This window comes from Pinus tabuliformis, chromosome 7 (genome assembly GCF_031772625.1).
Source record: "Pinus tabuliformis cultivar Carrire ecotype Pingquan chromosome 7, CPIR1, whole genome shotgun sequence".
NCBI lineage: Eukaryota > Viridiplantae > Streptophyta > Pinopsida > Pinales > Pinaceae > Pinus > Pinus tabuliformis.
Genome location: NC_142293.1, coordinates 114628754 through 114648225, shown reverse-complemented (window position 1 = coordinate 114648225; position 19472 = coordinate 114628754). Strand labels below are relative to the sequence as shown.

At 61.4% G+C, this 19472-nt stretch overlaps 28 non-coding genes across 28 annotated transcripts; all 28 read left to right on the top strand.

The window, feature by feature from the left end:
• The first annotated feature begins 27 nt into the window (after positions 1 to 27).
• LOC149245927 (5S ribosomal RNA) lies at positions 28 to 146 on the top strand. The gene has a single exon (XR_016268112.1). It is a non-coding gene; the product is annotated as a 5S ribosomal RNA (ribosomal RNA).
• Positions 147 to 742: 596 nt separating this feature from the next.
• On the top strand, positions 743 to 861 carry LOC149245926 (5S ribosomal RNA). Its single transcript, XR_016268111.1, has one exon. It is a non-coding gene; the product is annotated as a 5S ribosomal RNA (ribosomal RNA).
• A 596-nt stretch (positions 862 to 1457) lies between these two features.
• Positions 1458 to 1576, top strand: LOC149245925 (5S ribosomal RNA). Its single transcript, XR_016268109.1, has one exon. It is a non-coding gene; the product is annotated as a 5S ribosomal RNA (ribosomal RNA).
• Positions 1577 to 2172: 596 nt separating this feature from the next.
• On the top strand, positions 2173 to 2291 carry LOC149245924 (5S ribosomal RNA). The gene has a single exon (XR_016268108.1). It is a non-coding gene; the product is annotated as a 5S ribosomal RNA (ribosomal RNA).
• A 596-nt stretch (positions 2292 to 2887) lies between these two features.
• On the top strand, positions 2888 to 3006 carry LOC149245923 (5S ribosomal RNA). The gene has a single exon (XR_016268107.1). It is a non-coding gene; the product is annotated as a 5S ribosomal RNA (ribosomal RNA).
• Positions 3007 to 3602: 596 nt separating this feature from the next.
• Positions 3603 to 3721, top strand: LOC149245922 (5S ribosomal RNA). Its single transcript, XR_016268106.1, has one exon. It is a non-coding gene; the product is annotated as a 5S ribosomal RNA (ribosomal RNA).
• A 596-nt stretch (positions 3722 to 4317) lies between these two features.
• On the top strand, positions 4318 to 4436 carry LOC149245921 (5S ribosomal RNA). Its single transcript, XR_016268105.1, has one exon. It is a non-coding gene; the product is annotated as a 5S ribosomal RNA (ribosomal RNA).
• Positions 4437 to 5032: 596 nt separating this feature from the next.
• On the top strand, positions 5033 to 5151 carry LOC149245920 (5S ribosomal RNA). The gene has a single exon (XR_016268104.1). It is a non-coding gene; the product is annotated as a 5S ribosomal RNA (ribosomal RNA).
• Positions 5152 to 5747: 596 nt separating this feature from the next.
• On the top strand, positions 5748 to 5866 carry LOC149245919 (5S ribosomal RNA). Its single transcript, XR_016268103.1, has one exon. It is a non-coding gene; the product is annotated as a 5S ribosomal RNA (ribosomal RNA).
• Positions 5867 to 6462: 596 nt separating this feature from the next.
• On the top strand, positions 6463 to 6581 carry LOC149245918 (5S ribosomal RNA). The gene has a single exon (XR_016268102.1). It is a non-coding gene; the product is annotated as a 5S ribosomal RNA (ribosomal RNA).
• Positions 6582 to 7177: 596 nt separating this feature from the next.
• On the top strand, positions 7178 to 7296 carry LOC149245917 (5S ribosomal RNA). The gene has a single exon (XR_016268101.1). It is a non-coding gene; the product is annotated as a 5S ribosomal RNA (ribosomal RNA).
• A 596-nt stretch (positions 7297 to 7892) lies between these two features.
• On the top strand, positions 7893 to 8011 carry LOC149245916 (5S ribosomal RNA). The gene has a single exon (XR_016268100.1). It is a non-coding gene; the product is annotated as a 5S ribosomal RNA (ribosomal RNA).
• Positions 8012 to 8607: 596 nt separating this feature from the next.
• On the top strand, positions 8608 to 8726 carry LOC149245915 (5S ribosomal RNA). The gene has a single exon (XR_016268098.1). It is a non-coding gene; the product is annotated as a 5S ribosomal RNA (ribosomal RNA).
• A 596-nt stretch (positions 8727 to 9322) lies between these two features.
• LOC149245914 (5S ribosomal RNA) lies at positions 9323 to 9441 on the top strand. Its single transcript, XR_016268097.1, has one exon. It is a non-coding gene; the product is annotated as a 5S ribosomal RNA (ribosomal RNA).
• Positions 9442 to 10037: 596 nt separating this feature from the next.
• Positions 10038 to 10156, top strand: LOC149245913 (5S ribosomal RNA). Its single transcript, XR_016268096.1, has one exon. It is a non-coding gene; the product is annotated as a 5S ribosomal RNA (ribosomal RNA).
• A 596-nt stretch (positions 10157 to 10752) lies between these two features.
• LOC149245912 (5S ribosomal RNA) lies at positions 10753 to 10871 on the top strand. The gene has a single exon (XR_016268095.1). It is a non-coding gene; the product is annotated as a 5S ribosomal RNA (ribosomal RNA).
• A 596-nt stretch (positions 10872 to 11467) lies between these two features.
• On the top strand, positions 11468 to 11586 carry LOC149245911 (5S ribosomal RNA). The gene has a single exon (XR_016268094.1). It is a non-coding gene; the product is annotated as a 5S ribosomal RNA (ribosomal RNA).
• Positions 11587 to 12182: 596 nt separating this feature from the next.
• On the top strand, positions 12183 to 12301 carry LOC149245910 (5S ribosomal RNA). Its single transcript, XR_016268093.1, has one exon. It is a non-coding gene; the product is annotated as a 5S ribosomal RNA (ribosomal RNA).
• A 596-nt stretch (positions 12302 to 12897) lies between these two features.
• On the top strand, positions 12898 to 13016 carry LOC149245909 (5S ribosomal RNA). The gene has a single exon (XR_016268092.1). It is a non-coding gene; the product is annotated as a 5S ribosomal RNA (ribosomal RNA).
• A 596-nt stretch (positions 13017 to 13612) lies between these two features.
• On the top strand, positions 13613 to 13731 carry LOC149245908 (5S ribosomal RNA). The gene has a single exon (XR_016268091.1). It is a non-coding gene; the product is annotated as a 5S ribosomal RNA (ribosomal RNA).
• A 596-nt stretch (positions 13732 to 14327) lies between these two features.
• On the top strand, positions 14328 to 14446 carry LOC149245907 (5S ribosomal RNA). Its single transcript, XR_016268090.1, has one exon. It is a non-coding gene; the product is annotated as a 5S ribosomal RNA (ribosomal RNA).
• Positions 14447 to 15042: 596 nt separating this feature from the next.
• On the top strand, positions 15043 to 15161 carry LOC149245906 (5S ribosomal RNA). Its single transcript, XR_016268089.1, has one exon. It is a non-coding gene; the product is annotated as a 5S ribosomal RNA (ribosomal RNA).
• Positions 15162 to 15757: 596 nt separating this feature from the next.
• Positions 15758 to 15876, top strand: LOC149245905 (5S ribosomal RNA). The gene has a single exon (XR_016268087.1). It is a non-coding gene; the product is annotated as a 5S ribosomal RNA (ribosomal RNA).
• A 596-nt stretch (positions 15877 to 16472) lies between these two features.
• Positions 16473 to 16591, top strand: LOC149245904 (5S ribosomal RNA). Its single transcript, XR_016268086.1, has one exon. It is a non-coding gene; the product is annotated as a 5S ribosomal RNA (ribosomal RNA).
• A 595-nt stretch (positions 16592 to 17186) lies between these two features.
• Positions 17187 to 17305, top strand: LOC149245903 (5S ribosomal RNA). The gene has a single exon (XR_016268085.1). It is a non-coding gene; the product is annotated as a 5S ribosomal RNA (ribosomal RNA).
• A 594-nt stretch (positions 17306 to 17899) lies between these two features.
• On the top strand, positions 17900 to 18018 carry LOC149245902 (5S ribosomal RNA). The gene has a single exon (XR_016268084.1). It is a non-coding gene; the product is annotated as a 5S ribosomal RNA (ribosomal RNA).
• A 597-nt stretch (positions 18019 to 18615) lies between these two features.
• LOC149245901 (5S ribosomal RNA) lies at positions 18616 to 18734 on the top strand. The gene has a single exon (XR_016268083.1). It is a non-coding gene; the product is annotated as a 5S ribosomal RNA (ribosomal RNA).
• Positions 18735 to 19330: 596 nt separating this feature from the next.
• Positions 19331 to 19449, top strand: LOC149245900 (5S ribosomal RNA). Its single transcript, XR_016268082.1, has one exon. It is a non-coding gene; the product is annotated as a 5S ribosomal RNA (ribosomal RNA).
• The last annotated feature ends 23 nt before the right edge of the window (positions 19450 to 19472 follow it).

Genomic DNA, 19472 nt, shown 5'->3' with positions numbered 1-19472 from the left:
AAGAGGGGGAGGGGGCGAGATCTTTGCGGGTGCGATCATACCAGCGTTAATGCACCGGATCCCATCAGAACTCCGCAGTTAAGCGCGCTTGGGCTAGAGTAGTACTGGGATGGGTGACCTCCCGGGAAGTCCTAGTGTTGCACCCTCCCCCCTCTTTTTGCGCGGCGTTTTGCGACGTGGGGGCTACTTGTATATCGATCTATAATGGGATCCCGCGAACGAAGAGGTCGCTGGAGCATTAGGGGGGCAGGGGGGAGCGTAGCTGAGGGAAACGGCGACTCGCTTTAAGACTGCTCCGAGGGAAATTCGAGAACGGGGTCTTTTCCCTGGTCGGAAGTCAGGGGCGGGATCACAGTGCAACGGCGGCGACGCATTTGCGGCAGTGGGCGACGAATCTAGGACCGTTCGCATCGCCGCTGCGGATATGGCACGAGGAGAGTGGGGTAAGAGGTGTAGATCACATGCACTTCCGTAGGAATTCGAATCCTGGAAGAACCGCGGAAAGGCCGCGCGCGCTCCACGCAGCGTCGTCGGTGGTCGCGGAACTTACGCCTTTTCCTTCTCTCTCTTCTTTTCATTTTCGCTCGTCCGTTCTTCCGCTGGCTCCCCGCGGGGCGGGAGGCGCCGCCAAGTCGGGGGAGAGGGCGAGCCCCTGCGCCGAACCGTTTCGGATCGAGGGCCGTGGATGGGGCCCGTGGCTCGGCGGTGTCCCTTGAAGAGGGGGAGGGGGCGAGATCTTTGCGGGTGCGATCATACCAGCGTTAATGCACCGGATCCCATCAGAACTCCGCAGTTAAGCGCGCTTGGGCTAGAGTAGTACTGGGATGGGTGACCTCCCGGGAAGTCCTAGTGTTGCACCCTCCCCCCTCTTTTTGCGCGGCGTTTTGCGACGTGGGGGCTACTTGTATATCGATCTATAATGGGATCCCGCGAACGAAGAGGTCGCTGGAGCATTAGGGGGGCAGGGGGGAGCGTAGCTGAGGGAAACGGCGACTCGCTTTAAGACTGCTCCGAGGGAAATTCGAGAACGGGGTCTTTTCCCTGGTCGGAAGTCAGGGGCGGGATCACAGTGCAACGGCGGCGACGCATTTGCGGCAGTGGGCGACGAATCTAGGACCGTTCGCATCGCCGCTGCGGATATGGCACGAGGAGAGTGGGGTAAGAGGTGTAGATCACATGCACTTCCGTAGGAATTCGAATCCTGGAAGAACCGCGGAAAGGCCGCGCGAGCTCCACGCAGCGTCGTCGGTGGTCGCGGAACTTACGCCTTTTCCTTCTCTCTCTTCTTTTCATTTTCGCTCGTCCGTTCTTCCGCTGGCTCCCCGCGGGGCGGGAGGCGCCGCCAAGTCGGGGAAGAGGGCGAGCCCCTGCGCCGAACCGTTTCGGATCGAGGGCCGTGGATGGGGCCCGTGGCTCGGCGGTGTCCCTTGAAGAGGGGGAGGGGGCGAGATCTTTGCGGGTGCGATCATACCAGCGTTAATGCACCGGATCCCATCAGAACTCCGCAGTTAAGCGCGCTTGGGCTAGAGTAGTACTGGGATGGGTGACCTCCCGGGAAGTCCTAGTGTTGCACCCTCCCCCCTCTTTTTGCGCGGCGTTTTGCGACGTGGGGGCTACTTGTATATCGATCTATAATGGGATCCCGCGAACGAAGAGGTCGCTGGAGCATTAGGGGGGCAGGGGGGAGCGTAGCTGAGGGAAACGGCGACTCGCTTTAAGACTGCTCCGAGGGAAATTCGAGAACGGGGTCTTTTCCCTGGTCGGAAGTCAGGGGCGGGATCACAGTGCAACGGCGGCGACGCATTTGCGGCAGTGGGCGACGAATCTAGGACCGTTCGCATCGCCGCTGCGGATATGGCACGAGGAGAGTGGGGTAAGAGGTGTAGATCACATGCACTTCCGTAGGAATTCGAATCCTGGAAGAACCGCGGAAAGGCCGCGCGCGCTCCACGGAGCGTCGTCGGTGGTCGCGGAACTTACGCCTTTTCCTTCTCTCTCTTCTTTACATTTTCGCTCGTCCGTTCTTCCGCTGGCTCCCCGCGGGGCGGGAGGCGCCGCCGAGTCGGGGAAGAGGGCGAGCCCCTGCGCCGAACCGTTTCGGATCGAGGGCCGTGGATGGGGCCCGTGGCTCGGCGGTGTCCCTTGAAGAGGGGGAGGGGGCGAGATCTTTGCGGGTGCGATCATACCAGCGTTAATGCACCGGATCCCATCAGAACTCCGCAGTTAAGCGCGCTTGGGCTAGAGTAGTACTGGGATGGGTGACCTCCCGGGAAGTCCTAGTGTTGCACCCTCCCCCCTCTTTTTGCGCGGCGTTTTGCGACGTGGGGGCTACTTGTATATCGATCTATAATGGGATCCCGCGAACGAAGAGGTCGCTGGAGCATTAGGGGGGCAGGGGGGAGCGTAGCTGAGGGAAACGGCGACTCGCTTTAAGACTGCTCCGAGGGAAATTCGAGAACGGGGTCTTTTCCCTGGTCGGAAGTCAGGGGCGGGATCACAGTGCAACGGCGGCGACGCATTTGCGGCAGTGGGCGACGAATCTAGGACCGTTCGCATCGCCGCTGCGGATATGGCACGAGGAGAGTGGGGTAAGAGGTGTAGATCACATGCACTTCCGTAGGAATTCGAATCCTGGAAGAACCGCGGAAAGGCCGCGCGCGCTCCACGGAGCGTCGTCGGTGGTCGCGGAACTTACGCCTTTTCCTTCTCTCTCTTCTTTTCATTTTCGCTCGTCCGTTCTTCCGCTGGCTCCCCGCGGGGCGGGAGGCGCCGCCAAGTCGGGGGAGAGGGCGAGCCCCTGCGCCGAACCGTTTCGGATCGAGGGCCGTGGATGGGGCCCGTGGCTCGGCGGTGTCCCTTGAAGAGGGGGAGGGGGCGAGATCTTTGCGGGTGCGATCATACCAGCGTTAATGCACCGGATCCCATCAGAACTCCGCAGTTAAGCGCGCTTGGGCTAGAGTAGTACTGGGATGGGTGACCTCCCGGGAAGTCCTAGTGTTGCACCCTCCCCCCTCTTTTTGCGCGGCGTTTTGCGACGTGGGGGCTACTTGTATATCGATCTATAATGGGATCCCGCGAACGAAGAGGTCGCTGGAGCATTAGGGGGGCAGGGGGGAGCGTAGCTGAGGGAAACGGCGACTCGCTTTAAGACTGCTCCGAGGGAAATTCGAGAACGGGGTCTTTTCCCTGGTCGGAAGTCAGGGGCGGGATCACAGTGCAACGGCGGCGACGCATTTGCGGCAGTGGGCGACGAATCTAGGACCGTTCGCATCGCCGCTGCGGATATGGCACGAGGAGAGTGGGGTAAGAGGTGTAGATCACATGCACTTCCGTAGGAATTCGAATCCTGGAAGAACCGCGGAAAGGCCGCGCGCGCTCCACGGAGCGTCGTCGGTGGTCGCGGAACTTACGCCTTTTCCTTCTCTCTCTTCTTTACATTTTCGCTCGTCCGTTCTTCCGCTGGCTCCCCGCGGGGCGGGAGGCGCCGCCGAGTCGGGGAAGAGGGCGAGCCCCTGCGCCGAACCGTTTCGGATCGAGGGCCGTGGATGGGGCCCGTGGCTCGGCGGTGTCCCTTGAAGAGGGGGAGGGGGCGAGATCTTTGCGGGTGCGATCATACCAGCGTTAATGCACCGGATCCCATCAGAACTCCGCAGTTAAGCGCGCTTGGGCTAGAGTAGTACTGGGATGGGTGACCTCCCGGGAAGTCCTAGTGTTGCACCCTCCCCCCTCTTTTTGCGCGGCGTTTTGCGACGTGGGGGCTACTTGTATATCGATCTATAATGGGATCCCGCGAACGAAGAGGTCGCTGGAGCATTAGGGGGGCAGGGGGGAGCGTAGCTGAGGGAAACGGCGACTCGCTTTAAGACTGCTCCGAGGGAAATTCGAGAACGGGGTCTTTTCCCTGGTCGGAAGTCAGGGGCGGGATCACAGTGCAACGGCGGCGACGCATTTGCGGCAGTGGGCGACGAATCTAGGACCGTTCGCATCGCCGCTGCGGATATGGCACGAGGAGAGTGGGGTAAGAGGTGTAGATCACATGCACTTCCGTAGGAATTCGAATCCTGGAAGAACCGCGGAAAGGCCGCGCGCGCTCCACGGAGCGTCGTCGGTGGTCGCGGAACTTACGCCTTTTCCTTCTCTCTCTTCTTTACATTTTCGCTCGTCCGTTCTTCCGCTGGCTCCCCGCGGGGCGGGAGGCGCCGCCGAGTCGGGGAAGAGGGCGAGCCCCTGCGCCGAACCGTTTCGGATCGAGGGCCGTGGATGGGGCCCGTGGCTCGGCGGTGTCCCTTGAAGAGGGGGAGGGGGCGAGATCTTTGCGGGTGCGATCATACCAGCGTTAATGCACCGGATCCCATCAGAACTCCGCAGTTAAGCGCGCTTGGGCTAGAGTAGTACTGGGATGGGTGACCTCCCGGGAAGTCCTAGTGTTGCACCCTCCCCCCTCTTTTTGCGCGGCGTTTTGCGACGTGGGGGCTACTTGTATATCGATCTATAATGGGATCCCGCGAACGAAGAGGTCGCTGGAGCATTAGGGGGGCAGGGGGGAGCGTAGCTGAGGGAAACGGCGACTCGCTTTAAGACTGCTCCGAGGGAAATTCGAGAACGGGGTCTTTTCCCTGGTCGGAAGTCAGGGGCGGGATCACAGTGCAACGGCGGCGACGCATTTGCGGCAGTGGGCGACGAATCTAGGACCGTTCGCATCGCCGCTGCGGATATGGCACGAGGAGAGTGGGGTAAGAGGTGTAGATCACATGCACTTCCGTAGGAATTCGAATCCTGGAAGAACCGCGGAAAGGCCGCGCGCGCTCCACGGAGCGTCGTCGGTGGTCGCGGAACTTACGCCTTTTCCTTCTCTCTCTTCTTTTCATTTTCGCTCGTCCGTTCTTCCGCTGGCTCCCCGCGGGGCGGGAGGCGCCGCCAAGTCGGGGGAGAGGGCGAGCCCCTGCGCCGAACCGTTTCGGATCGAGGGCCGTGGATGGGGCCCGTGGCTCGGCGGTGTCCCTTGAAGAGGGGGAGGGGGCGAGATCTTTGCGGGTGCGATCATACCAGCGTTAATGCACCGGATCCCATCAGAACTCCGCAGTTAAGCGCGCTTGGGCTAGAGTAGTACTGGGATGGGTGACCTCCCGGGAAGTCCTAGTGTTGCACCCTCCCCCCTCTTTTTGCGCGGCGTTTTGCGACGTGGGGGCTACTTGTATATCGATCTATAATGGGATCCCGCGAACGAAGAGGTCGCTGGAGCATTAGGGGGGCAGGGGGGAGCGTAGCTGAGGGAAACGGCGACTCGCTTTAAGACTGCTCCGAGGGAAATTCGAGAACGGGGTCTTTTCCCTGGTCGGAAGTCAGGGGCGGGATCACAGTGCAACGGCGGCGACGCATTTGCGGCAGTGGGCGACGAATCTAGGACCGTTCGCATCGCCGCTGCGGATATGGCACGAGGAGAGTGGGGTAAGAGGTGTAGATCACATGCACTTCCGTAGGAATTCGAATCCTGGAAGAACCGCGGAAAGGCCGCGCGCGCTCCACGGAGCGTCGTCGGTGGTCGCGGAACTTACGCCTTTTCCTTCTCTCTCTTCTTTACATTTTCGCTCGTCCGTTCTTCCGCTGGCTCCCCGCGGGGCGGGAGGCGCCGCCGAGTCGGGGAAGAGGGCGAGCCCCTGCGCCGAACCGTTTCGGATCGAGGGCCGTGGATGGGCCCCGTGGCTCGGCGGTGTCCCTTGAAGAGGGGGAGGGGGCGAGATCTTTGCGGGTGCGATCATACCAGCGTTAATGCACCGGATCCCATCAGAACTCCGCAGTTAAGCGCGCTTGGGCTAGAGTAGTACTGGGATGGGTGACCTCCCGGGAAGTCCTAGTGTTGCACCCTCCCCCCTCTTTTTGCGCGGCGTTTTGCGACGTGGGGGCTACTTGTATATCGATCTATAATGGGATCCCGCGAACGAAGAGGTCGCTGGAGCATTAGGGGGGCAGGGGGGAGCGTAGCTGAGGGAAACGGCGACTCGCTTTAAGACTGCTCCGAGGGAAATTCGAGAACGGGGTCTTTTCCCTGGTCGGAAGTCAGGGGCGGGATCACAGTGCAACGGCGGCGACGCATTTGCGGCAGTGGGCGACGAATCTAGGACCGTTCGCATCGCCGCTGCGGATATGGCACGAGGAGAGTGGGGTAAGAGGTGTAGATCACATGCACTTCCGTAGGAATTCGAATCCTGGAAGAACCGCGGAAAGGCCGCGCGCGCTCCACGCAGCGTCGTCGGTGGTCGCGGAACTTACGCCTTTTCCTTCTCTCTCTTCTTTTCATTTTCGCTCGTCCGTTCTTCCGCTGGCTCCCCGCGGGGCGGGAGGCGCCGCCAAGTCGGGGGAGAGGGCGAGCCCCTGCGCCGAACCGTTTCGGATCGAGGGCCGTGGATGGGGCCCGTGGCTCGGCGGTGTCCCTTGAAGAGGGGGAGGGGGCGAGATCTTTGCGGGTGCGATCATACCAGCGTTAATGCACCGGATCCCATCAGAACTCCGCAGTTAAGCGCGCTTGGGCTAGAGTAGTACTGGGATGGGTGACCTCCCGGGAAGTCCTAGTGTTGCACCCTCCCCCCTCTTTTTGCGCGGCGTTTTGCGACGTGGGGGCTACTTGTATATCGATCTATAATGGGATCCCGCGAACGAAGAGGTCGCTGGAGCATTAGGGGGGCAGGGGGGAGCGTAGCTGAGGGAAACGGCGACTCGCTTTAAGACTGCTCCGAGGGAAATTCGAGAACGGGGTCTTTTCCCTGGTCGGAAGTCAGGGGCGGGATCACAGTGCAACGGCGGCGACGCATTTGCGGCAGTGGGCGACGAATCTAGGACCGTTCGCATCGCCGCTGCGGATATGGCACGAGGAGAGTGGGGTAAGAGGTGTAGATCACATGCACTTCCGTAGGAATTCGAATCCTGGAAGAACCGCGGAAAGGCCGCGCGAGCTCCACGGAGCGTCGTCGGTGGTCGCGGAACTTACGCCTTTTCCTTCTCTCTCTTCTTTTCATTTTCGCTCGTCCGTTCTTCCGCTGGCTCCCCGCGGGGCGGGAGGCGCCGCCGAGTCGGGGAAGAGGGCGAGCCCCTGCGCCGAACCGTTTCGGATCGAGGGCCGTGGATGGGGCCCGTGGCTCGGCGGTGTCCCTTGAAGAGGGGGAGGGGGCGAGATCTTTGCGGGTGCGATCATACCAGCGTTAATGCACCGGATCCCATCAGAACTCCGCAGTTAAGCGCGCTTGGGCTAGAGTAGTACTGGGATGGGTGACCTCCCGGGAAGTCCTAGTGTTGCACCCTCCCCCCTCTTTTTGCGCGGCGTTTTGCGACGTGGGGGCTACTTGTATATCGATCTATAATGGGATCCCGCGAACGAAGAGGTCGCTGGAGCATTAGGGGGGCAGGGGGGAGCGTAGCTGAGGGAAACGGCGACTCGCTTTAAGACTGCTCCGAGGGAAATTCGAGAACGGGGTCTTTTCCCTGGTCGGAAGTCAGGGGCGGGATCACAGTGCAACGGCGGCGACGCATTTGCGGCAGTGGGCGACGAATCTAGGACCGTTCGCATCGCCGCTGCGGATATGGCACGAGGAGAGTGGGGTAAGAGGTGTAGATCACATGCACTTCCGTAGGAATTCGAATCCTGGAAGAACCGCGGAAAGGCCGCGCGCGCTCCACGGAGCGTCGTCGGTGGTCGCGGAACTTACGCCTTTTCCTTCTCTCTCTTCTTTACATTTTCGCTCGTCCGTTCTTCCGCTGGCTCCCCGCGGGGCGGGAGGCGCCGCCGAGTCGGGGGAGAGGGCGAGCCCCTGCGCCGAACCGTTTCGGATCGAGGGCCGTGGATGGGGCCCGTGGCTCGGCGGTGTCCCTTGAAGAGGGGGAGGGGGCGAGATCTTTGCGGGTGCGATCATACCAGCGTTAATGCACCGGATCCCATCAGAACTCCGCAGTTAAGCGCGCTTGGGCTAGAGTAGTACTGGGATGGGTGACCTCCCGGGAAGTCCTAGTGTTGCACCCTCCCCCCTCTTTTTGCGCGGCGTTTTGCGACGTGGGGGCTACTTGTATATCGATCTATAATGGGATCCCGCGAACGAAGAGGTCGCTGGAGCATTAGGGGGGCAGGGGGGAGCGTAGCTGAGGGAAACGGCGACTCGCTTTAAGACTGCTCCGAGGGAAATTCGAGAACGGGGTCTTTTCCCTGGTCGGAAGTCAGGGGCGGGATCACAGTGCAACGGCGGCGACGCATTTGCGGCAGTGGGCGACGAATCTAGGACCGTTCGCATCGCCGCTGCGGATATGGCACGAGGAGAGTGGGGTAAGAGGTGTAGATCACATGCACTTCCGTAGGAATTCGAATCCTGGAAGAACCGCGGAAAGGCCGCGCGCGCTCCACGGAGCGTCGTCGGTGGTCGCGGAACTTACGCCTTTTCCTTCTCTCTCTTCTTTACATTTTCGCTCGTCCGTTCTTCCGCTGGCTCCCCGCGGGGCGGGAGGCGCCGCCGAGTCGGGGAAGAGGGCGAGCCCCTGCGCCGAACCGTTTCGGATCGAGGGCCGTGGATGGGGCCCGTGGCTCGGCGGTGTCCCTTGAAGAGGGGGAGGGGGCGAGATCTTTGCGGGTGCGATCATACCAGCGTTAATGCACCGGATCCCATCAGAACTCCGCAGTTAAGCGCGCTTGGGCTAGAGTAGTACTGGGATGGGTGACCTCCCGGGAAGTCCTAGTGTTGCACCCTCCCCCCTCTTTTTGCGCGGCGTTTTGCGACGTGGGGGCTACTTGTATATCGATCTATAATGGGATCCCGCGAACGAAGAGGTCGCTGGAGCATTAGGGGGGCAGGGGGGAGCGTAGCTGAGGGAAACGGCGACTCGCTTTAAGACTGCTCCGAGGGAAATTCGAGAACGGGGTCTTTTCCCTGGTCGGAAGTCAGGGGCGGGATCACAGTGCAACGGCGGCGACGCATTTGCGGCAGTGGGCGACGAATCTAGGACCGTTCGCATCGCCGCTGCGGATATGGCACGAGGAGAGTGGGGTAAGAGGTGTAGATCACATGCACTTCCGTAGGAATTCGAATCCTGGAAGAACCGCGGAAAGGCCGCGCGCGCTCCACGGAGCGTCGTCGGTGGTCGCGGAACTTACGCCTTTTCCTTCTCTCTCTTCTTTACATTTTCGCTCGTCCGTTCTTCCGCTGGCTCCCCGCGGGGCGGGAGGCGCCGCCGAGTCGGGGAAGAGGGCGAGCCCCTGCGCCGAACCGTTTCGGATCGAGGGCCGTGGATGGGGCCCGTGGCTCGGCGGTGTCCCTTGAAGAGGGGGAGGGGGCGAGATCTTTGCGGGTGCGATCATACCAGCGTTAATGCACCGGATCCCATCAGAACTCCGCAGTTAAGCGCGCTTGGGCTAGAGTAGTACTGGGATGGGTGACCTCCCGGGAAGTCCTAGTGTTGCACCCTCCCCCCTCTTTTTGCGCGGCGTTTTGCGACGTGGGGGCTACTTGTATATCGATCTATAATGGGATCCCGCGAACGAAGAGGTCGCTGGAGCATTAGGGGGGCAGGGGGGAGCGTAGCTGAGGGAAACGGCGACTCGCTTTAAGACTGCTCCGAGGGAAATTCGAGAACGGGGTCTTTTCCCTGGTCGGAAGTCAGGGGCGGGATCACAGTGCAACGGCGGCGACGCATTTGCGGCAGTGGGCGACGAATCTAGGACCGTTCGCATCGCCGCTGCGGATATGGCACGAGGAGAGTGGGGTAAGAGGTGTAGATCACATGCACTTCCGTAGGAATTCGAATCCTGGAAGAACCGCGGAAAGGCCGCGCGAGCTCCACGCAGCGTCGTCGGTGGTCGCGGAACTTACGCCTTTTCCTTCTCTCTCTTCTTTTCATTTTCGCTCGTCCGTTCTTCCGCTGGCTCCCCGCGGGGCGGGAGGCGCCGCCGAGTCGGGGAAGAGGGCGAGCCCCTGCGCCGAACCGTTTCGGATCGAGGGCCGTGGATGGGGCCCGTGGCTCGGCGGTGTCCCTTGAAGAGGGGGAGGGGGCGAGATCTTTGCGGGTGCGATCATACCAGCGTTAATGCACCGGATCCCATCAGAACTCCGCAGTTAAGCGCGCTTGGGCTAGAGTAGTACTGGGATGGGTGACCTCCCGGGAAGTCCTAGTGTTGCACCCTCCCCCCTCTTTTTGCGCGGCGTTTTGCGACGTGGGGGCTACTTGTATATCGATCTATAATGGGATCCCGCGAACGAAGAGGTCGCTGGAGCATTAGGGGGGCAGGGGGGAGCGTAGCTGAGGGAAACGGCGACTCGCTTTAAGACTGCTCCGAGGGAAATTCGAGAACGGGGTCTTTTCCCTGGTCGGAAGTCAGGGGCGGGATCACAGTGCAACGGCGGCGACGCATTTGCGGCAGTGGGCGACGAATCTAGGACCGTTCGCATCGCCGCTGCGGATATGGCACGAGGAGAGTGGGGTAAGAGGTGTAGATCACATGCACTTCCGTAGGAATTCGAATCCTGGAAGAACCGCGGAAAGGCCGCGCGAGCTCCACGCAGCGTCGTCGGTGGTCGCGGAACTTACGCCTTTTCCTTCTCTCTCTTCTTTTCATTTTCGCTCGTCCGTTCTTCCGCTGGCTCCCCGCGGGGCGGGAGGCGCCGCCGAGTCGGGGGAGAGGGCGAGCCCCTGCGCCGAACCGTTTCGGATCGAGGGCCGTGGATGGGGCCCGTGGCTCGGCGGTGTCCCTTGAAGAGGGGGAGGGGGCGAGATCTTTGCGGGTGCGATCATACCAGCGTTAATGCACCGGATCCCATCAGAACTCCGCAGTTAAGCGCGCTTGGGCTAGAGTAGTACTGGGATGGGTGACCTCCCGGGAAGTCCTAGTGTTGCACCCTCCCCCCTCTTTTTGCGCGGCGTTTTGCGACGTGGGGGCTACTTGTATATCGATCTATAATGGGATCCCGCGAACGAAGAGGTCGCTGGAGCATTAGGGGGGCAGGGGGGAGCGTAGCTGAGGGAAACGGCGACTCGCTTTAAGACTGCTCCGAGGGAAATTCGAGAACGGGGTCTTTTCCCTGGTCGGAAGTCAGGGGCGGGATCACAGTGCAACGGCGGCGACGCATTTGCGGCAGTGGGCGACGAATCTAGGACCGTTCGCATCGCCGCTGCGGATATGGCACGAGGAGAGTGGGGTAAGAGGTGTAGATCACATGCACTTCCGTAGGAATTCGAATCCTGGAAGAACCGCGGAAAGGCCGCGCGAGCTCCACGGAGCGTCGTCGGTGGTCGCGGAACTTACGCCTTTTCCTTCTCTCTCTTCTTTTCATTTTCGCTCGTCCGTTCTTCCGCTGGCTCCCCGCGGGGCGGGAGGCGCCGCCGAGTCGGGGAAGAGGGCGAGCCCCTGCGCCGAACCGTTTCGGATCGAGGGCCGTGGATGGGGCCCGTGGCTCGGCGGTGTCCCTTGAAGAGGGGGAGGGGGCGAGATCTTTGCGGGTGCGATCATACCAGCGTTAATGCACCGGATCCCATCAGAACTCCGCAGTTAAGCGCGCTTGGGCTAGAGTAGTACTGGGATGGGTGACCTCCCGGGAAGTCCTAGTGTTGCACCCTCCCCCCTCTTTTTGCGCGGCGTTTTGCGACGTGGGGGCTACTTGTATATCGATCTATAATGGGATCCCGCGAACGAAGAGGTCGCTGGAGCATTAGGGGGGCAGGGGGGAGCGTAGCTGAGGGAAACGGCGACTCGCTTTAAGACTGCTCCGAGGGAAATTCGAGAACGGGGTCTTTTCCCTGGTCGGAAGTCAGGGGCGGGATCACAGTGCAACGGCGGCGACGCATTTGCGGCAGTGGGCGACGAATCTAGGACCGTTCGCATCGCCGCTGCGGATATGGCACGAGGAGAGTGGGGTAAGAGGTGTAGATCACATGCACTTCCGTAGGAATTCGAATCCTGGAAGAACCGCGGAAAGGCCGCGCGCGCTCCACGGAGCGTCGTCGGTGGTCGCGGAACTTACGCCTTTTCCTTCTCTCTCTTCTTTTCATTTTCGCTCGTCCGTTCTTCCGCTGGCTCCCCGCGGGGCGGGAGGCGCCGCCAAGTCGGGGGAGAGGGCGAGCCCCTGCGCCGAACCGTTTCGGATCGAGGGCCGTGGATGGGGCCCGTGGCTCGGCGGTGTCCCTTGAAGAGGGGGAGGGGGCGAGATCTTTGCGGGTGCGATCATACCAGCGTTAATGCACCGGATCCCATCAGAACTCCGCAGTTAAGCGCGCTTGGGCTAGAGTAGTACTGGGATGGGTGACCTCCCGGGAAGTCCTAGTGTTGCACCCTCCCCCCTCTTTTTGCGCGGCGTTTTGCGACGTGGGGGCTACTTGTATATCGATCTATAATGGGATCCCGCGAACGAAGAGGTCGCTGGAGCATTAGGGGGGCAGGGGGGAGCGTAGCTGAGGGAAACGGCGACTCGCTTTAAGACTGCTCCGAGGGAAATTCGAGAACGGGGTCTTTTCCCTGGTCGGAAGTCAGGGGCGGGATCACAGTGCAACGGCGGCGACGCATTTGCGGCAGTGGGCGACGAATCTAGGACCGTTCGCATCGCCGCTGCGGATATGGCACGAGGAGAGTGGGGTAAGAGGTGTAGATCACATGCACTTCCGTAGGAATTCGAATCCTGGAAGAACCGCGGAAAGGCCGCGCGAGCTCCACGGAGCGTCGTCGGTGGTCGCGGAACTTACGCCTTTTCCTTCTCTCTCTTCTTTTCATTTTCGCTCGTCCGTTCTTCCGCTGGCTCCCCGCGGGGCGGGAGGCGCCGCCGAGTCGGGGAAGAGGGCGAGCCCCTGCGCCGAACCGTTTCGGATCGAGGGCCGTGGATGGGGCCCGTGGCTCGGCGGTGTCCCTTGAAGAGGGGGAGGGGGCGAGATCTTTGCGGGTGCGATCATACCAGCGTTAATGCACCGGATCCCATCAGAACTCCGCAGTTAAGCGCGCTTGGGCTAGAGTAGTACTGGGATGGGTGACCTCCCGGGAAGTCCTAGTGTTGCACCCTCCCCCCTCTTTTTGCGCGGCGTTTTGCGACGTGGGGGCTACTTGTATATCGATCTATAATGGGATCCCGCGAACGAAGAGGTCGCTGGAGCATTAGGGGGGCAGGGGGGAGCGTAGCTGAGGGAAACGGCGACTCGCTTTAAGACTGCTCCGAGGGAAATTCGAGAACGGGGTCTTTTCCCTGGTCGGAAGTCAGGGGCGGGATCACAGTGCAACGGCGGCGACGCATTTGCGGCAGTGGGCGACGAATCTAGGACCGTTCGCATCGCCGCTGCGGATATGGCACGAGGAGAGTGGGGTAAGAGGTGTAGATCACATGCACTTCCGTAGGAATTCGAATCCTGGAAGAACCGCGGAAAGGCCGCGCGCGCTCCACGGAGCGTCGTCGGTGGTCGCGGAACTTACGCCTTTTCCTTCTCTCTCTTCTTTACATTTTCGCTCGTCCGTTCTTCCGCTGGCTCCCCGCGGGGCGGGAGGCGCCGCCGAGTCGGGGAAGAGGGCGAGCCCCTGCGCCGAACCGTTTCGGATCGAGGGCCGTGGATGGGGCCCGTGGCTCGGCGGTGTCCCTTGAAGAGGGGGAGGGGGCGAGATCTTTGCGGGTGCGATCATACCAGCGTTAATGCACCGGATCCCATCAGAACTCCGCAGTTAAGCGCGCTTGGGCTAGAGTAGTACTGGGATGGGTGACCTCCCGGGAAGTCCTAGTGTTGCACCCTCCCCCCTCTTTTTGCGCGGCGTTTTGCGACGTGGGGGCTACTTGTATATCGATCTATAATGGGATCCCGCGAACGAAGAGGTCGCTGGAGCATTAGGGGGGCAGGGGGGAGCGTAGCTGAGGGAAACGGCGACTCGCTTTAAGACTGCTCCGAGGGAAATTCGAGAACGGGGTCTTTTCCCTGGTCGGAAGTCAGGGGCGGGATCACAGTGCAACGGCGGCGACGCATTTGCGGCAGTGGGCGACGAATCTAGGACCGTTCGCATCGCCGCTGCGGATATGGCACGAGGAGAGTGGGGTAAGAGGTGTAGATCACATGCACTTCCGTAGGAATTCGAATCCTGGAAGAACCGCGGAAAGGCCGCGCGAGCTCCACGGAGCGTCGTCGGTGGTCGCGGAACTTACGCCTTTTCCTTCTCTCTCTTCTTTTCATTTTCGCTCGTCCGTTCTTCCGCTGGCTCCCCGCGGGGCGGGAGGCGCCGCCAAGTCGGGGAAGAGGGCGAGCCCCTGCGCCGAACCGTTTCGGATCGAGGGCCGTGGATGGGGCCCGTGGCTCGGCGGTGTCCCTTGAAGAGGGGGAGGGGGCGAGATCTTTGCGGGTGCGATCATACCAGCGTTAATGCACCGGATCCCATCAGAACTCCGCAGTTAAGCGCGCTTGGGCTAGAGTAGTACTGGGATGGGTGACCTCCCGGGAAGTCCTAGTGTTGCACCCTCCCCCCTCTTTTTGCGCGGCGTTTTGCGACGTGGGGGCTACTTGTATATCGATCTATAATGGGATCCCGCGAACGAAGAGGTCGCTGGAGCATTAGGGGGGCAGGGGGGAGCGTAGCTGAGGGAAACGGCGACTCGCTTTAAGACTGCTCCGAGGGAAATTCGAGAACGGGGTCTTTTCCCTGGTCGGAAGTCAGGGGCGGGATCACAGTGCAACGGCGGCGACGCATTTGCGGCAGTGGGCGACGAATCTAGGACCGTTCGCATCGCCGCTGCGGATATGGCACGAGGAGAGTGGGGTAAGAGGTGTAGATCACATGCACTTCCGTAGGAATTCGAATCCTGGAAGAACCGCGGAAAGGCCGCGCGCGCTCCACGGAGCGTCGTCGGTGGTCGCGGAACTTACGCCTTTTCCTTCTCTCTCTTCTTTACATTTTCGCTCGTCCGTTCTTCCGCTGGCTCCCCGCGGGGCGGGAGGCGCCGCCGAGTCGGGGAAGAGGGCGAGCCCCTGCGCCGAACCGTTTCGGATCGAGGGCCGTGGATGGGGCCCGTGGCTCGGCGGTGTCCCTTGAAGAGGGGGAGGGGGCGAGATCTTTGCGGGTGCGATCATACCAGCGTTAATGCACCGGATCCCATCAGAACTCCGCAGTTAAGCGCGCTTGGGCTAGAGTAGTACTGGGATGGGTGACCTCCCGGGAAGTCCTAGTGTTGCACCCTCCCCCCTCTTTTTGCGCGGCGTTTTGCGACGTGGGGGCTACTTGTATATCGATCTATAATGGGATCCCGCGAACGAAGAGGTCGCTGGAGCATTAGGGGGGCAGGGGGGAGCGTAGCTGAGGGAAACGGCGACTCGCTTTAAGACTGCTCCGAGGGAAATTCGAGAACGGGGTCTTTTCCCTGGTCGGAAGTCAGGGGCGGGATCACAGTGCAACGGCGGCGACGCATTTGCGGCAGTGGGCGACGAATCTAGGACCGTTCGCATCGCCGCTGCGGATATGGCACGAGGAGAGTGGGGTAAGAGGTGTAGATCACATGCACTTCCGTAGGAATTCGAATCCTGGAAGAACCGCGGAAAGGCCGCGCGAGCTCCACGCAGCGTCGTCGGTGGTCGCGGAACTTACGCCTTTTCCTTCTCTCTCTTCTTTTCATTTTCGCTCGTCCGTTCTTCCGCTGGCTCCCCGCGGGGCGGGAGGCGCCGCCAAGTCGGGGGAGAGGGCGAGCCCCTGCGCCGAACCGTTTCGGATCGAGGGCCGTGGATGGGGCCCGTGGCTCGGCGGTGTCCCTTGAAGAGGGGGAGGGGGCGAGATCTTTGCGGGTGCGATCATACCAGCGTTAATGCACCGGATCCCATCAGAACTCCGCAGTTAAGCGCGCTTGGGCTAGAGTAGTACTGGGATGGGTGACCTCCCGGGAAGTCCTAGTGTTGCACCCTCCCCCCTCTTTTTGCGCGGCGTTTTGCGACGTGGGGGCTACTTGTATATCGATCTATAATGGGATCCCGCGAACGAAGAGGTCGCTGGAGCATTAGGGGGGCAGGGGGGAGCGTAGCTGAGGGAAACGGCGACTCGCTTTAAGACTGCTCCGAGGGAAATTCGAGAACGGGGTCTTTTCCCTGGTCGGAAGTCAGGGGCGGGATCACAGTGCAACGGCGGCGACGCATTTGCGGCAGTGGGCGACGAATCTAGGACCGTTCGCATCGCCGCTGCGGATATGGCACGAGGAGAGTGGGGTAAGAGGTGTAGATCACATGCACTTCCGTAGGAATTCGAATCCTGGAAGAACCGCGGAAAGGCCGCGCGCGCTCCACGGAGCGTCGTCGGTGGTCGCGGAACTTACGCCTTTTCCTTCTCTCTCTTCTTTTCATTTTCGCTCGTCCGTTCTTCCGCTGGCTCCCCGCGGGGCGGGAGGCGCCGCCAAGTCGGGGAAGAGGGCGAGCCCCTGCGCCGAACCGTTTCGGATCGAGGGCCGTGGATGGGCCCCGTGGCTCGGCGGTCTCCCTTGAAGAGGGGGAGGGGGCGAGATCTTTGCGGGTGCGATCATACCAGCGTTAATGCACCGGATCCCATCAGAACTCCGCAGTTAAGCGCGCTTGGGCTAGAGTAGTACTGGGATGGGTGACCTCCCGGGAAGTCCTAGTGTTGCACCCTACCCCCCTTTTTGCGCGGCGTTTTGCGACGTGGGGGCTACTTGTATATCGATCTATAATGGGATCCCGCGAACGAAGAGGTCGCTGGAGCATTAGGGGGGCAGGGGGGAGCGTAGCTGAGGGAAACGGCGACTCGCTTTAAGACTGCTCCGAGGGAAATTCGAGAACGGGGTCTTTTCCCTGGTCGGAAGTCAGGGGCGGGATCACAGTGCAACGGCGGCGACGCATTTGCGGCAGTGGGCGACGAATCTAGGACCGTTCGCATCGCCGCTGCGGATATGGCACGAGGAGAGTGGGGTAAGAGGTGTAGATCACATGCACTTCCGTAGGAATTCGAATCCTGGAAGAACCGCGGAAAGGCCGCGCGAGCTCCACGCAGCGTCGTCGGTGGTCGCGGAACTTACGCCTTTTCCTTCTCTCTCTTCTTTTCATTTTCGCTCGTCCGTTCTTCCGCTGGCTCCCCGCGGGGCGGGAGGCGCCGCCAAGTCGGGGGAGAGGGCGAGCCCCTGCGCCGAACCGTTTCGGATCGAGGGCCGTGGATGGGGCCCGTGGCTCGGCGGTGTCCCTTGAAGAGGGGGAGGGGGCGAGATCTTTGCGGGTGCGATCATACCAGCGTTAATGCACCGGATCCCATCAGAACTCCGCAGTTAAGCGCGCTTGGGCTAGAGTAGTACTGGGATGGGTGACCTCCCGGGAAGTCCTAGTGTTGCACCCTCCCCCCTCTTTTTGCGCGGCGTTTTGCGACGTGGGGGCTACTTGTATATCGATCTATAATGGGATCCCGCGAACGAAGAGGTCGCTGGAGCATTAGGGGGGCAGGGGGGAGCGTAGCTGAGGGAAACGGCGACTCGCTTTAAGACTGCTCCGAGGGAAATTCGAGAACGGGGTCTTTTCCCTGGTCGGAAGTCAGGGGCGGGATCACAGTGCAACGGCGGCGACGCATTTGCGGCAGTGGGCGACGAATCTAGGACCGTTCGCATCGCCGCTGCGGATATGGCACGAGGAGAGTGGGTAAGAGGTGTAGATCACATGCATGTGCTTCCGTAGGAATTCGAATTCCGGAAGAACCGTGGAAAGGCCGCGCGAACGGAGCGTCGTCGGTGGTCGCGGAACTTACGCCTTTTCCTTCTCTCTCTTCTTTTCATTTTCGCTCGTCCGTTCTTCCGCTGGCTCCCCGCGGGGCGGGAGGCGCCGCCGAGTCGGGGAAGAGGGCGAGCCCCTGCGCCGAACCGTTTCGGATCGAGGGCCGTGGATGGGGCCCGTGGCTCGGCGGTGTCCCTTGAAGAGGGGGAGGGGGCGAGATCTTTGCGGGTGCGATCATACCAGCGTTAATGCACCGGATCCCATCAGAACTCCGCAGTTAAGCGCGCTTGGGCTAGAGTAGTACTGGGATGGGTGACCTCCCGGGAAGTCCTAGTGTTGCACCCTCCCCCCTCTTTTTGCGCGGCGTTTTGCGACGTGGGGGCTACTTGTATATCGATCTATAATGGGATCCCGCGAACGAAGAGGTCGCTGGAGCATTAGGGGGGCAGGGGGGAGCGTAGCTGAGGGAAACGGCGACTCGCTTTAAGACTGCTCCGAGGGAAATTCGAGAACGGGGTCTTTTCCCTGGTCGGAAGTCAGGGGCGGGATCACAGTGCAACGGCGGCGACGCATTTGCGGCAGTGGGCGACGAATCTAGGACCGTTCGCATCGCCGCTGCGGATATGGCACGAGGAGAGTGGGGTAAGAGGTGTAGATCACATGCACTTCCGTAGGAATTCGAATCCTGGAAGAACCGCGGAAAAGGCCGCGCGCGCTCCACGGAGCGTCGTCGGTGGTCGCGGAACTTACGCCTTTTCCTTCTCTCTCTTCTTTTCATTTTCGCTCGTCCGTTCTTCCGCTGGCTCCCCGCGGGGCGGGAGGCGCCGCCGAGTCGGGGAAGAGGGCGAGCCCCTGCGCCGAACCGTTTCGGATCGAGGGCCGTGGATGGGCCCCGTGGCTCGGCGGTGTCCCTTGAAGAGGGGGAGGGGGCGAGATCTTTGCGGGTGCGATCATACCAGCGTTAATGCACCGGATCCCATCAGAACTCCGCAGTTAAGCGCGCTTGGGCTAGAGTAGTACTGGGATGGGTGACCTCCCGGGAAGTCCTAGTGTTGCACCCTCCCCCCTCTTTTTGCGCGGCGTTTTGCGACGTGGGGGCTACTTGTATATCGATCTATAATGGGATCCCGCGAACGAAGAGGTCGCTGGAGCATTAGGGGGGCAGGGGGGAGCGTAGCTGAGGGAAACGGCGACTCGCTTTAAGACTGCTCCGAGGGAAATTCGAGAACGGGGTCTTTTCCCTGGTCGGAAGTCAGGGGCGGGATCACAGTGCAACGGCGGCGACGCATTTGCGGCAGTGGGCGACGAATCTAGGACCGTTCGCATCGCCGCTGCGGATATGGCACGAGGAGAGTGGGGTAAGAGGTGTAGATCACATGCACTTCCGTAGGAATTCGAATCCTGGAAGAACCGCGGAAAGGCCGCGCGCGCTCCACGGAGCGTCGTCGGTGGTCGCGGAACTTACGCCTTTTCCTTCTCTCTCTTCTTTACATTTTCGCTCGTCCGTTCTTCCGCTGGCTCCCCGCGGGGCGGGAGGCGCCGCCGAGTCGGGGAAGAGGGCGAGCCCCTGCGCCGAACCGTTTCGGATCGAGGGCCGTGGATGGGGCCCGTGGCTCGGCGGTGTCCCTTGAAGAGGGGGAGGGGGCGAGATCTTTGCGGGTGCGATCATACCAGCGTTAATGCACCGGATCCCATCAGAACTCCGCAGTTAAGCGCGCTTGGGCTAGAGTAGTACTGGGATGGGTGACCTCCCGGGAAGTCCTAGTGTTGCACCCTCCCCCCTCTTTTTGCGCGGCGTT